Raw genomic sequence first — 12,914 nt, 5'->3', positions numbered from 1 at the left:
TTTGGGAAGAAATTCTGCTCTGACTGCATCAAAGTGCAGGGCTGCAGTGTGCAGATTGTCTAACTTGGGGAAGAGAAGTCTGGTGGCACCTTAAAGATTAATAGATTTATTTGGGCATAAGTTTCCGTGGGTAAAAGACCTTGTGTTTTTTTTACCCACGAAAGCTTATGCCCAAATAAATCTATTAATCTTTAAGGTGCCACCAGACTTCTCTTTGTTTTTGTGGATACAGACTAACACTGCTACCCCCTGATACTTGAGGAAGAGGTGGCCACAGTGGAAAGGGATCCTTTTTTCCTCATATTTTTCTCTTCTTTTCCAGACTCTTTCCTAGTCTCCATGTGGCTGGGATGGATCAGGTTGGGCCTGCCTACCTACTTCCCATGTTGTTGCTGCTCTAAAAATTGCTTCAGATGCACAGTGTAGTGGCCTTCTGTAGGCCTTGAATCCCACAAGCTGTGCTCACAAGATTTTCAATCAGCAATTAATTTTCCATACACATGCACAGTGTGCATATTAGATCCAACTTGGGTCCCAAACTAGGGCCACAGCAGCAGATCTCAACCAGTGGTTCTAATAGATTATTTCCTTTCCCCCACCAAACAGGATAAATTTGAATCTTGAGCCTGTCCCTCCTATTAATCTCTGAAAAGAGATGATAATGAAAATGCTGACACAATTTTAGTTTTAACAGCACTACCAGGTGCTAACTATAATATATAAAAAGCCTACATTTCAAGAATGCCAAAAGGGCAAAACCAATCTCTGCAGATGTTTCCTTCAGTTGTTTGTGAAGGAGAGGTATTTACTACTGTTTTCTATTGTTTTAGTTGTCCCTTTCCCCTTGGGATTTTCCTCAGCTTTATTTTATCTTCAGCAGTTCTTAGAATAGAGCTCTCTTGTAGTTTATATAAAAAATAGGGTGTTTTTTTCTTTAAGCTTGACATAGATTATAAGGTATTTAGGGCAAGCAGCTTTATGATTATGATCAGTACTTACTGAGCATCCTGTAGTAAATGAAAGGCATAAGGATGACATCTTTCTAGATAGGTTTACTGTGGAGCGAGGAGGGTGGGTTACCTACTATTTTAAAGCATTCATGAGTGATAAATGAACCAATGGCAAGTTTATTCGCTCTCCAAGCAGGGTCGCTGTTTCTTGGTGAAAAAGTTAATTGGTTTCTCTGGTGAGTTTTATTCACATGTTTTCATTTTCAGTGTTTAAAATGTGTTGGTTGTAATTTATTACAAAATGGGAACATGAATATGTTGAGAAAATGTGGAATGCTATGTTGCTGTGGCTTTCAGGGAACAGATGGTCCAGTCATTCATACTTAAAATACTTTATCATATTAGTGGGTAATTAAGTATTAGAAATATCAAATTGAGTTGTGAATGTCAAAAGGGTGTATGTATACAGATATATAAATAAATATAAAAAAACCCCCTGTGCTACAAAAGGCTTTCAGTGGAGCTCTATCTTGGTCGTTATTTTGACCATTTTCCCGATTTACAAACTTCTATCTGATAGCTTGTTAATATTAGCAGTTACCTTTTTGCTTTTTAAAATGATTGTAAAACGATGCATTGACTTTTTCATAAGAAATAATGAGAATGAATTAACTGAAGTGCATAAATGAAATATGAAAAAAGCCATTGAAAAATATCAGTAAAAAATAATTTGAATCAACGTTTGTGTCCAAAAATAGCACTCAGTTGGAAACTTGCTTCACTTTAGTGTCCAAACATTTGATTGTACCTTTGTCATTTACAAATTATTAATCCAGCTCTAAAGATCTCCCTCTGATGCAAATAGAATTATATTAAAACAGGTGAAGTTGTATTTTATAACTGTTGGATTACATCACAAAGTGACATGATGTGAATTTTGGAGTAGACTTCTTTTACATCAGCTGACTTCTGACAACTTGGATTTTATTTAAACTTTGAAAATATAGCTACTATGTACTGTGATTTTAAAAAAATAAATAAAGGTAATATCTATTTTTAAAAGATTATACATTTTTCATAACATTCTTTTCCATCATGAAACTAACAACTTATTTCAAAATACAGATATTTTTGTTTCCTTTTTATTTAGATTATTGAACAAATATATAAGCAAATTAAGCTCAAATGACACTGTAAATAGGTATTCTCTCCATCCTGCTGCTAAATATTATACACAGTTTTTATTATCCAAGTCCCAAGGCAGAAATGTAAATTCTGTCTCTTAAACTGGCTCTTCTCGGGGTTCCTTCCTGCAGAACTTTGTCCCACTCTTGTGCTCTCTTGATTTTCTCCACTGTGTGTCCTTCTGAGTTACTACTGAGGGTACGTCTACGCTACCCGCCGGATTGGCGGGTGGGATCGACTTATTGCGTCTAGTGTAGACGCGATAAATCAATCCCCACTCGGTCTGCTGTCGACTCCTGTACTCCACCACAGCAAGAGGCGGAAGTGGAGTCAACGGGGGAGCGGCAGCAGTCGACCCCGCGCTGTGAGGGTGCGAGGTAAGTTGACCTAAGATACCTCGACTTCAGCTACGCTATTCTCGTAGCTGAAGTTGCGTATCTTAGGTCGATTCCCCCACGCACTCTCTCCCTCCCCTCCCCCATGTAGACCAGGCCTGAGACCTACCAGGTCTGCCTGCCATTTGAGAGTCAGCAGAATAGTTCTGTACTTCCACACAGGTCCTAGCCAATTACCATGTCAAAGGCATATTCATGGTTGACAACTTCTTTAAATAGTAGCTTCCAAATGCATGGACTAACAATATCATAATTACTGGTGATAGACTGAAAACAAAATGAAAAACCCCAAAACTGGGTTTCTTGAGGTCGTAGATGTGAATAGAAAAACTATCCCTTAATGCTCCTTTCCACAGTTCTTGTCTTTCAGTCTCCTCCCAGCTTACAAAAGCAGAACTGCCAGAGAGCACAAAATATGTGTTGCATGCCTGTTTATGTCCACCTGCAATCTCAAACAATTCAGTATTTTGTGGGGTTGTGGTTAAATTCCTAGTCTCTCAGCTAGTATTTTTAAAAAGTTGTGTAAGGCTTTGTTTTGAAAACTGGATAGGTTTTGCTGTTTAAAAAAAAAAGTATGTTTAAAAAAAGACTGAGCAATGGGATGCTGTCATATTAGTGGTTTGTAGGTTTTGACAGCATCTCTTTAAATAGACTTATTCAATTATTGGCACTAAATATCAATTTAAAATAAACATTCTCTTGGTTTTTTGTAATATAGTACTATTGGTTTACAGTGCGTGCCATGTCCTGGATTCCTAGCCTGAAAAGACTACAATTTAAAATCAACATTGGCTTCATTATATCATTATGGATTTTGATTAATCCTAATAAGTGGAATAAGTAGCACTCATAATTGCTTCTGAGACACTTCTAATCCTTATAAATAAATATGCACTGCTCCATAGCCTCTCCTCTGTGGCCTTTTTATATGGCTGTATAATCTTCTGTCAGGCTTTCCACAAAGGTACTTGTGATATGGAGCTAAGAGGACCAGGAGCTAGTGGTGGTTATACCCAACTTCTGGCCCTTTGTCTCTGTATCAGGGTGATAGTGGTGTCTGTTTGTCGGATTGTTTTGCATAACAGTGTGGGAAACTGACATGCAAGTCTCAAGGATGAGGCTCGTTCTTATCTGCTGGGAGGCAATAACAGGATAATAAATTAGAGGGTTGGCCAGGATGTTAAATAGCCAATGAAGTTACAGCTGTGCCTGTCTGCACCTTATTAACCAATTAGCAATTGCTTGATTGTCTGCATTAATTGTATAAATGAAATATGCTGGAGAGAAATAAAGGACTTAGCTGCCAATCATACTGACTGAAGAGCTTTGTTCATGCCCGCTTGAGAGGCACCGAGACGCAACATCTGTTCCTATCTTAAGCCAGGAATCTTTGGCTTTCCACCCATTTCTGGGTCAAGACCCTTAATGGGTGGTGGTTGGGGGACCCAGGCACTTGCTCTCCACTGGGTCCCAGCTCAGGGCCCTGTAGGAAGTAACACTGACAGAGTCCTTCCTGCAGTGAGTCTAAGTTACTTTCCTGGGGTATTTCCTGCCTATTGATCCCTTCAGTTTGGTGCATGGCCCTTATATGCCAGCCAGCCAATCACCTCACAATAGAAGAGTCCAAAGGAAGGGCCCTGCTGGACCTGTGAGTTCTCAAGGGGGAGATGGTTAGAGAAGGCTCTGCTTGAGGACATTACCCAATTGGTGGTCCCCACTCAGACTCATTCTTCTGTCTGGCTTGCTGGCGAAGAATTCCTCACTCTTGTCGCCCATCCACCACCCTTTGCCTGGGCTTCTGAGCTCCTTTTTAACCCTCTCCTCCAGTCAGAGCATACTCGCCAGGCCCAGAGGAGCAGAGTAGGGCTACATGGGTCCTGTATTGCCCTTCTGTGCCCCTAGGGGCACAGTGTTGCGAGTGTACACCCTATCACAATACTATTTAATTGTTCTGTAACTTCAAAAATTATTAGCAAACCTTGTTTATTCATCAGCACTATCATTTTACTCCTTCAGCTACCCAACTTGGCTTCCTCCCTATCAATATACTCTGCAGTTTGTCATTTCTTTCCACTGTAAAAGTGCCTCAGTACCATTGTGGCTGAGTGGTCTCCCCCTTCTCTGAAGCTTCCACCAGTTCTGTCCCCTAGCATCCACTCAATTCTCCTGTAATCTCCAGCATTTCCACCCCTGAACATTACCATCTGTCTTTCAGAGATCAACACTCCTTCCTTGAACTCTATATTGTCTTCTCTACTCCCTTTTTGCCACCCCATTCCAGCTCATATCACTGCCATCTTCAGCTTCACCGTGTCTACTGATACTATCTCCTGCCTTATCTGAAGTGCAGCCATCACTGCTTCTCTAGGAAGTCCTCCTTGATCTCAATACTCTTAACAACTGTCTCCTCAAATCCAGTTAGCTCTCTCTGCAATCTTCTCTCATGTCTTCTAATTCCTGATTGTTCAGAGGATCTTTGATCAATTCTATTCTGGCTGTCTCCCACTCTCAGGACTTAATGGTCATTAAATGCTTTCCATTTTGCTAAACAGGATTTCTTTACAGTTTTCCTTCTTGACCTCAGAGCACTTACTGAAGATAAACTTTTAAAAAGCTTTTGATTTTATGCTGATGTCTCTGGCTGCTGCTTCTTCATCCTGCTTCACGTCTCTCTTTTCTGCTCTTTCTTGATCTTGAAGTACATTTCAGACAAGAACCAGGTCTTCGGTGGGTTCCTCAGTCTTTGTTCTCATTCCTCTGCACACCTATATCTCCCACCTTCCCTGCTATATTATTTCAAAATTGAATCCCCTCATCAGTTCTGTGCTGTTGACACTCGGTTCTCTTGCTCCTTTAAATCTGTCCCTGATCTCTTCTTTGTCTCCATGCATATCTTTCTTGAATATATCATCTGGCCGTGCCTTTATTTTCTTCATCTGAAGGACACCAAGATGGACGTTCTTTTATGTGGCAGGAAAAAATATTGTCTCATCTGTAGTTTTAAGCTGTGATAGCCATTTTGTTTTCAGCTTGATAAATGTGGAGTGGATCCTTGATACTGAGCTCTTTTTTTGTTTCCTACATCTAGTATACTGGAAATCTACTATCAAGTCTCAAACATATCCTGTATCTGATGCTGCTTCAACGCTTACTCCTCTGATTTGTCCCTCCATACGTTTGTTCATTCTTTCCTTGATAACTAAAATTCTTCTGAAGCCTCTTAGCATGCCTTGGACACCTTCACACCTCTGCATGGTCACATCATTCCATCCTGAAAGTCTTAAAGGACCTTGATGTGTATGCCCTCCTCTCCTTCCTTGTTCTTGTGTTAGCACTTGGAAAGTGTAAAGTGCTGCACAAACATTAACATGCACCTTTTGCCTTCCTGCCAGGTCAGATCTGTCCTTTGTTGGAGGTCATATCTTTGTTGCAGCACCCTCATCCCCTGATGAGTTATTAACACGTCGTACTTCTTAAAAATAAAACTAAAAACCTATCCTGTTTTTATGCTATTTATAAACTTGCAGAAATTTTAGATGTCACAAAAGAACAAACTAGCAATGTATATTTTAAAAATAACACTGATATAGCTTTGTTCAACATCTTTAGCACCTACATAGCCTAGTATTATTACTAATTATTTTCCCTCCTTTATTTTTGTATGAACTTAGCATTTGTGAAAGGCCGCCAGAATGACAGCGCTAGAGAATTAAGTCACTAACTGTGTCACAGAAAATGTAGCAGTTAGTGACGATGCACATTTGCACACTGTCCTACAATGTGCCTGTACCCTGACTTATGAAGGAACACTATAAGAAGAGGGGGAAATTCTCTTTCTATGGCTATTAATTTGTGATGTCTTCTGAAACTCTGGTGGCGGTTAGTCCCACTATTTGGTGATATGTGTTGTGATATGACCACCTGTCCACTAGGTATTTGACTGAGATCCTCATACTCATTCCATACAGAACACAGAATAGCCATGGAATAGGGCAGGTCTAAACTGGGACAATGCATTGCACTGGGAAGCACGTTAAAACATTTTCACAAACATAGTGCTAAATATGACTTTGACATTAGTGTGGACAAGAAGAGTAGTGTTTTAAAATATGTTTAATGTGCTGTAATTTAATTTTACCACGAGCAGCTTGCATGTTTTTAAACATAACTCTTTGTCCAGACCAAGGATAAAGTTGTGTTTAACACCGTGTTTGTTAAAACCTGTTGTTTAACATGTTTTCCAACATGATGCATTTTTCAGTGTAGACATACATCTAAAGGACCACAACTTTGGATCACTACTTTCTAGGAGAGAACTTGAATGGGAACATTTAAAAAGGACTTGTTTACAGATATCTCCAAAACCTACATATTCTGTCCTGCTTGCAGAAAAATAACCATTTAACCATTTCCCTTACCAGCACCCGCTGTTATCACCTATTCCTTCAAACTTATCCTAGCTTACTCTCCCCACCTATTCCATTTCTTTCTGTAACATAATGTAACTCATTGCTTTTAATTGAGATTTGAATGCCTTGTAAAGTTATATTGTCTACCATAATATTTTCCTTTACCTTTTTTCATATTTAACTGTTAGCGAACTCCTATTTTATGCAGACATCTCTCATCCTTCCAGATTTTGTTGCTATATAGACAAAATATGTAGGCCACGTAATGGCTTTTTAAAAAAAATGATATGCAGTCATTCCTAGTCCTACATATAATTTCCATCTGAATGCCTGAGTAATTATTTAGAACTAATGTTTAAGAGAACAATAGGTAATAGAAGAGACTGAAAGTGGCAAGTGACACCTAGGCGTCAGTATTTAATGTTGTTTTAAAATTGAATTAAGTAAAAAAGGGAACATTTTAGCTTTGACAGAAAATGCGTTACAAAAAGCCCTTTTTCCCCCATACTGATATATACAGTCAGATTTCTTTTAACTATTAAAAAAACTAAATTCAGAATACTGAAGGACTCTGAACGAAAATTTGAAATAGAGGCAAGGCATTGTCTATGAAAAAGTGTTACTGGTGTATGCTGTAATAGCTTTCATGAAGCAAATATTCATCCTGTCACAATACAGCTTTGTAAGTCAAATATTGTACTAAATAGGCAGTTGTGACAGCGCCCAACAGCCATCCCTTTTAGAAAGAGAGCAGGTTGATGGCAGAGAAGTTTCGGTAAAGGGTCCTTACCTCATAAATGCACTTTCCTCTTGATCTGTCAGAGCCTGGATTCAGTGACTTTCCAAACATGCTACAGAGCTTATCTGTTTTCCTTGGCTTGTACCAGAGGTGTGAGAGAGGATGGTTAGGTTCTATAGTGCTTGATTAAGGATTAGTTGGTTATGGGGGAGATCTGTTTTTTCATGACGTGGTATAATTGTTTTTGAATAGTTACTTTCTATAAATTAAAAAAAACCCACAAAGGCAACATGACTATTCTATTCTAACTTTGTTAGAAAAGAGACTGAATAGTTCATAGTTCCACATGTAGAGCTGCAGTGATCCATTTGGGCAGACGATTAATATTCATTCCACAGAGAGAGTAAACATGGTACCTTTCCCTTTGGTAGGTAGGACATAGAGAAGTATTGTCAGGAAGTACGTAATGCAAGGCAGCACTCTTACTTAATCATTTCTGTGATGGTTAGGTATTTACCACTGACCTCCCCACAGCGGCTGGAGCCCTTGACCCTTTGAATCACCTTTGGGGCTCAGGTGGCCTTTTAAAGGGCCCAGGGCTCCTGCCGCTGCGGGGAGCCCCAGCCCTTTAAATCACCGCTGGAGCCCTGCTGCTGCTACCCCGGGGCTCCGGCAGCAGGGCTCGGGCAGCGATTTAAAGGACCTCAGGCTCCCCGGCAGCAGAGCCCCAGGCCCTTTAAATCACCACCTCAGCCTGGCTGCTGGAGTCCTGGGGTAGCAGCGATTTAAAGAGCCTGGAGCTCCACTGAGGTGGTGGCAGCCTGGGCCCATTAAATCACCCCTGAGCCCCAGAGGCAGCTGGAAGTTCTGGGGGTGATTTAAAGGCCCCACCTCTTCCGGTTGAGGCCAAGCCCCTTCTCAGGACTCTGGCATACTGGTAAGTCTTTTAACTTACTTTCACCCTTTCCAAGGGGAGTGGAAGGAAGAAATTGTGAATCAGTTTTAAAAAAATGTGTATCTCCAGGTTTTCTAAATCAACACTTAACTTGCACCATACCTTCATCCAAGGGGTAGCCATGTTAGTCTGTATCCACAAAAACAACGAGGAGTCCAGTGGAATCTTAAAGACTAACAGATTTACTTGGGCATTAGCTTTATGGGTAAAAAACCACCTTCAGATAGAAGTGGAGTTTTTTACTGAAGAAAACTTATGCCCAAATAAATCTGTTAGTCTTTTAAGGTGCCACCAGACTCCTCCTTACCTTCATGTTATCCTAATGGTTAACATTCTTCAGTCTAATTTTTGTGCCTGATGTTTAATTAAATGTTAGAAAAGCAAAAAGGACTTGAGGTATTTATTCCTTCTTTTTCTAGTTCTATTTTGAGAAAATATCAACGTTGAATTAAAAGGCAGCATAATATGGTCACCGTAGCACTGTTCCTCCACCATACTCATGTGCTCTGCTCTTATTGTAAGCCAAAAAGAGTATTCAGTTGCACACAGGATTCTTTTATATTTCAGTTTAGTACCCCTTCCTCTTTACAAGAGCAGAGCAGTCTGAGGGGACATTCAGCATGTTTACTTTCTGGTGTTCAGAAGTTTGAGTCTTTGGGGGAAAAAACTGATTAAAGTGACTTAATGAAATAAAACTATTACCTCCTCTCCCACCCACCTTTTTTTCTTCACACTTAATGAGGTGTAAGTATGGTATAACCTTCTACACCTGCACTAATTTGAGCGACCAATTTTTTTAAAAAGAATTATTTTGGTATGGCACCTCACTTAATGTGAAAGCATTAATCGCTGATTTCCTTTTAAATAAATTTTAAGATTATAGATAATCTTGATCTAGATAAAACTTATCCTGCCATGAGTGCTGAGAACTGGACTAGGTAACTTCTGAAAGTCCTTCCAGTTCTATGGTTATAGACACTATGGATCTAGTTTGCAGCAATGCTTAATTATGGCTTTTACTCCTAGATGGCATTATATAATATAGTTGATCTGTTTTAAACAATTGAATGCAAAAATACTTTTTTTTTCTGTTGAAAGTTCATTACTATTTGGCATTCATTATAATATTTTCTACAATATCACTTAATTACTTCTTATTTAACCACCACAGTTCATGTAATTGTTTTTAACTAACTGAAATACACAGGTATATTTACACATGCTATTTCTAGAGATAACTACTATATAAGGATGTAGATAGTTGTTGTCCCAGATCCACCATCTGCAGAGTTGTAGATCAAAAAAGGCTTAGCCACTCCTGTTATTAACATTTGTTTATAACAGCAGCATTCTTTTGGAACCGTTCAGGGACATAACCAAAATAATAATAATAATTAATAATATCCTAAGGATTTTACAATCCAGGTTAGATACAGTGATGGGATGCAGGGAGATGACATCACATTGAGGAGGAGAGGGTGACATACACAAAACAAGGTGACAAAGTTGCTTGCAGGTAATATAATATTTAATCTATTTAGCTTAGTTGCTTGAACAGGCAGGAAAAAAAAAATCCTTGGAAAAGCTGTGTGTTCACTGTGTCAGCTCCCTGAAACCAATGCTCTTTGAGGTCCCTAGCACCTGTCCCATGAACTCATAATTTAGGACATTGGCTCCCAAACTGTGGTCAGCAGATCCCTTTCTAGTGATTTGTAGAATAAAATATCGAAGCAACAAGTGGCTTTAAGTGGACTAGGAAGTTGAAAGAGGACATTGTAAAAGAAAGACCGTCATGTAGACTAAGCGATCTGCAGAAGACAATGTGGAGAACTACTCTCATATAGAATATCTCCTTCTCACAGTGATATTCCCTATTCAATGAGACTGTAATCCCTAAAATATGACCTGGGGGTGGGGTGAGGTGGGGTGTCCACTAGTGATTCTCCCAGTGGTGGTGTGCAGTTAGTTCCTCAGTGTTGGTTTTCTGTTACCCCTTAATCAAATTCGGTGGCAAGGCCCATAGATGGCTGTAGCATTGTGGTGCAGCACTTTTGGGATGGTAAAACAATAGTATGTGTAACTCTGTTAAACTCCCCTTCTTTCTGCACCTCAGTTTAACTCTTTGCTGAAGCACAGACTAGAGTTCTGTCTGATCGTGACTTTTCAGAAAGCATTGCACAGTGTGTCAAACCCTACAGCTATTGTATGTGAAATCCTGATAATAGGTGTTAATAGGTCCCAGTCCATTTCAAAGAGAGACTACCATACACTGTCTTACTAAAACATTTAATGCACACAGTAAACAGTATAAAATATGGTAAATGGTATTTGGAAAACGACGAATAACCTTTAAACAAAAGCTATTAGTAAAACTATTGGTGTTTCTTTTACAGAGTTCCCCACTTTGTTTCTGTTACATACATGAAAATATAAAGTTTCAAGATAACATCTTTTATACTTTAGTGCACACACACAAACACATTCCCCTCTGATTTTCTCTGAGATGTTTTCTTAGTCTCAGTAGTGTGGCCATAATATGTTGTGTGTGTCACCTGGATTCCCCAGAGCTTGAGAAGAGTGGGAACATCTGTCTCTCAACACTTCAGAACCCGTCAGCAAACAGTCTGGGGATCTCCATAGCTAGTCGTATTCCAGCCCTTGGGTTAACAGCTGACTGCTCCTCAGTTGCCGAGGAAACAGAAATCTGCAGCCTGTGTTCAAAATGGCACAGATATTGGGATCAGCATAGAAAACATCCATTCCCTTGATCTCTGTAAGGCTCTCACTCTATAGGGCACCATCTTCTCCCCATAAGCTCAGCTAAGTCAGGCAAGAATTTACAAACCCTCACCACACTCAGCTCTGCCCCATTTTCTCTCATTAACTGAGGCAGAATCCCAGTTGAGAGCAGTTAGCTGATAGTTGAATGTAAGTTCCACTGGCTCGGTAGCCTCTAGGGTAACACATGCTCCCCTCAGCTCTCCCTCTCCTTCATGGTGGTCTGTGTTACAGACGTAAACATCCCAATGGAGGGCTTCTCTAGGATGTAAAGCTGGTATAGCATTGCTCTGCATCCAGAGTTCTACAGGACTGGGATGCAGCCCTCACAGCACATCTCTTGGTCCTATGATGATCAGCTGCTGAGTCCACAGGGCTCTCTTTTTAACTCATATATTCATACCCTTTCCCCCGCACCCCACCTGGTGCTCTGATATGCTCAGCTCTGGCGGGTGACCCGCCAACTGGATTGACCACAATGAAAAGTTCCTATACAGGTTCAGAAACAGCCACTGAGCATGTCTAGTAACTGCCACACCCTAGTTCTGAATGCTCTGTGCCCTGACTGAGTTGCCCTCTATGTCCACCTCCCCATCCCCCAAACTGTTTCTCTCTCTTTGATGAGTCAAACAAGCTCAAATGCTGCAGTATAAATGGGGTGAAAGTAACTTTTCTCAGAATTTTTTTTATTCAGAATGCATAACTGTCTTGTAAAGGTTGTCAGCTGAGAAAGTTTGGGACAGCAGAGGGGACTATGGGATAAGAACATTAGTTGTACGTTTCAGTGATCAAAAGTGAAATATTAACACTGTTGGCATTTTAAATTGTCATTATTAGGTGTCAGGTTGACACTCCATTGAGATAAAGGGAACAATTTATACTTCCGAAAATGTTTCAGGCTGTCTGCAGTCATCTCTGTCCAATTTGTTTTTATGCTTGGTTCATGTTACAGAAGGATTAGATATGCAAATATTTGTTAAAATATTTCAGTATTTTAATATTCTGCAGCACAATTTATCAGCAAATTCCATGGCAGCAAAATCACAAAGCACATAGGGCCCTGCCCATAGCAAGATATGCTCTTGCAGAAAATGACAAAACAACCAATCTTTTCATCTCTGGACCTTGATATAGTGATCTGGCCCACTTAAGTAAAAACAACCGTGATAGACCAAAATGTGATGGAAAATTTTCAGTAAGAGAACTTTTTCCTGACTCTTGGAAGTAGGCAGTTACTTCTAGGGTGTTTATTTTAGAGCTGTGTTCCAAATCTTCTTCCAAGCTGCTGTGTTGGGGTTGGAACCAGAACTATCAAGGTCTATGCCTCTTTATAGTTGGATGGGGCTGTTGGTCTTGCTATGTGCAACCCTGTTGTTTCCAAGACTGTGTACCACCAGTGATCGGTAGAGCAGTTGAAGGTCCACAGAGAGCTGACTGGTGACATGGTGCTAGCTCTCCTCCTTGCTTTCAGTTTCTCCATCACATTGAGAAAAGCTAAACATA

General features: G+C 40.0%; 1 protein-coding gene across 7 annotated transcripts in view; it reads left to right on the top strand.

Annotated features, from left to right (window-relative positions):
- The window catches only part of PTPN3 (protein tyrosine phosphatase non-receptor type 3), a 326,586-nt gene that overhangs the window by 245,445 nt on the left and 68,227 nt on the right, over positions 1-12,914 (top strand). The gene's annotated exons all lie outside the window — the stretch shown is intronic.

Source organism: Mauremys reevesii, linkage group 2, assembly GCF_016161935.1.
Source record: "Mauremys reevesii isolate NIE-2019 linkage group 2, ASM1616193v1, whole genome shotgun sequence".
Classification (NCBI taxonomy): domain Eukaryota; kingdom Metazoa; phylum Chordata; order Testudines; family Geoemydidae; genus Mauremys; species Mauremys reevesii.
The sequence above is the reverse complement of the archived record's forward strand: the minus strand, read 5'-3'. Positions and strand labels throughout refer to the sequence as shown.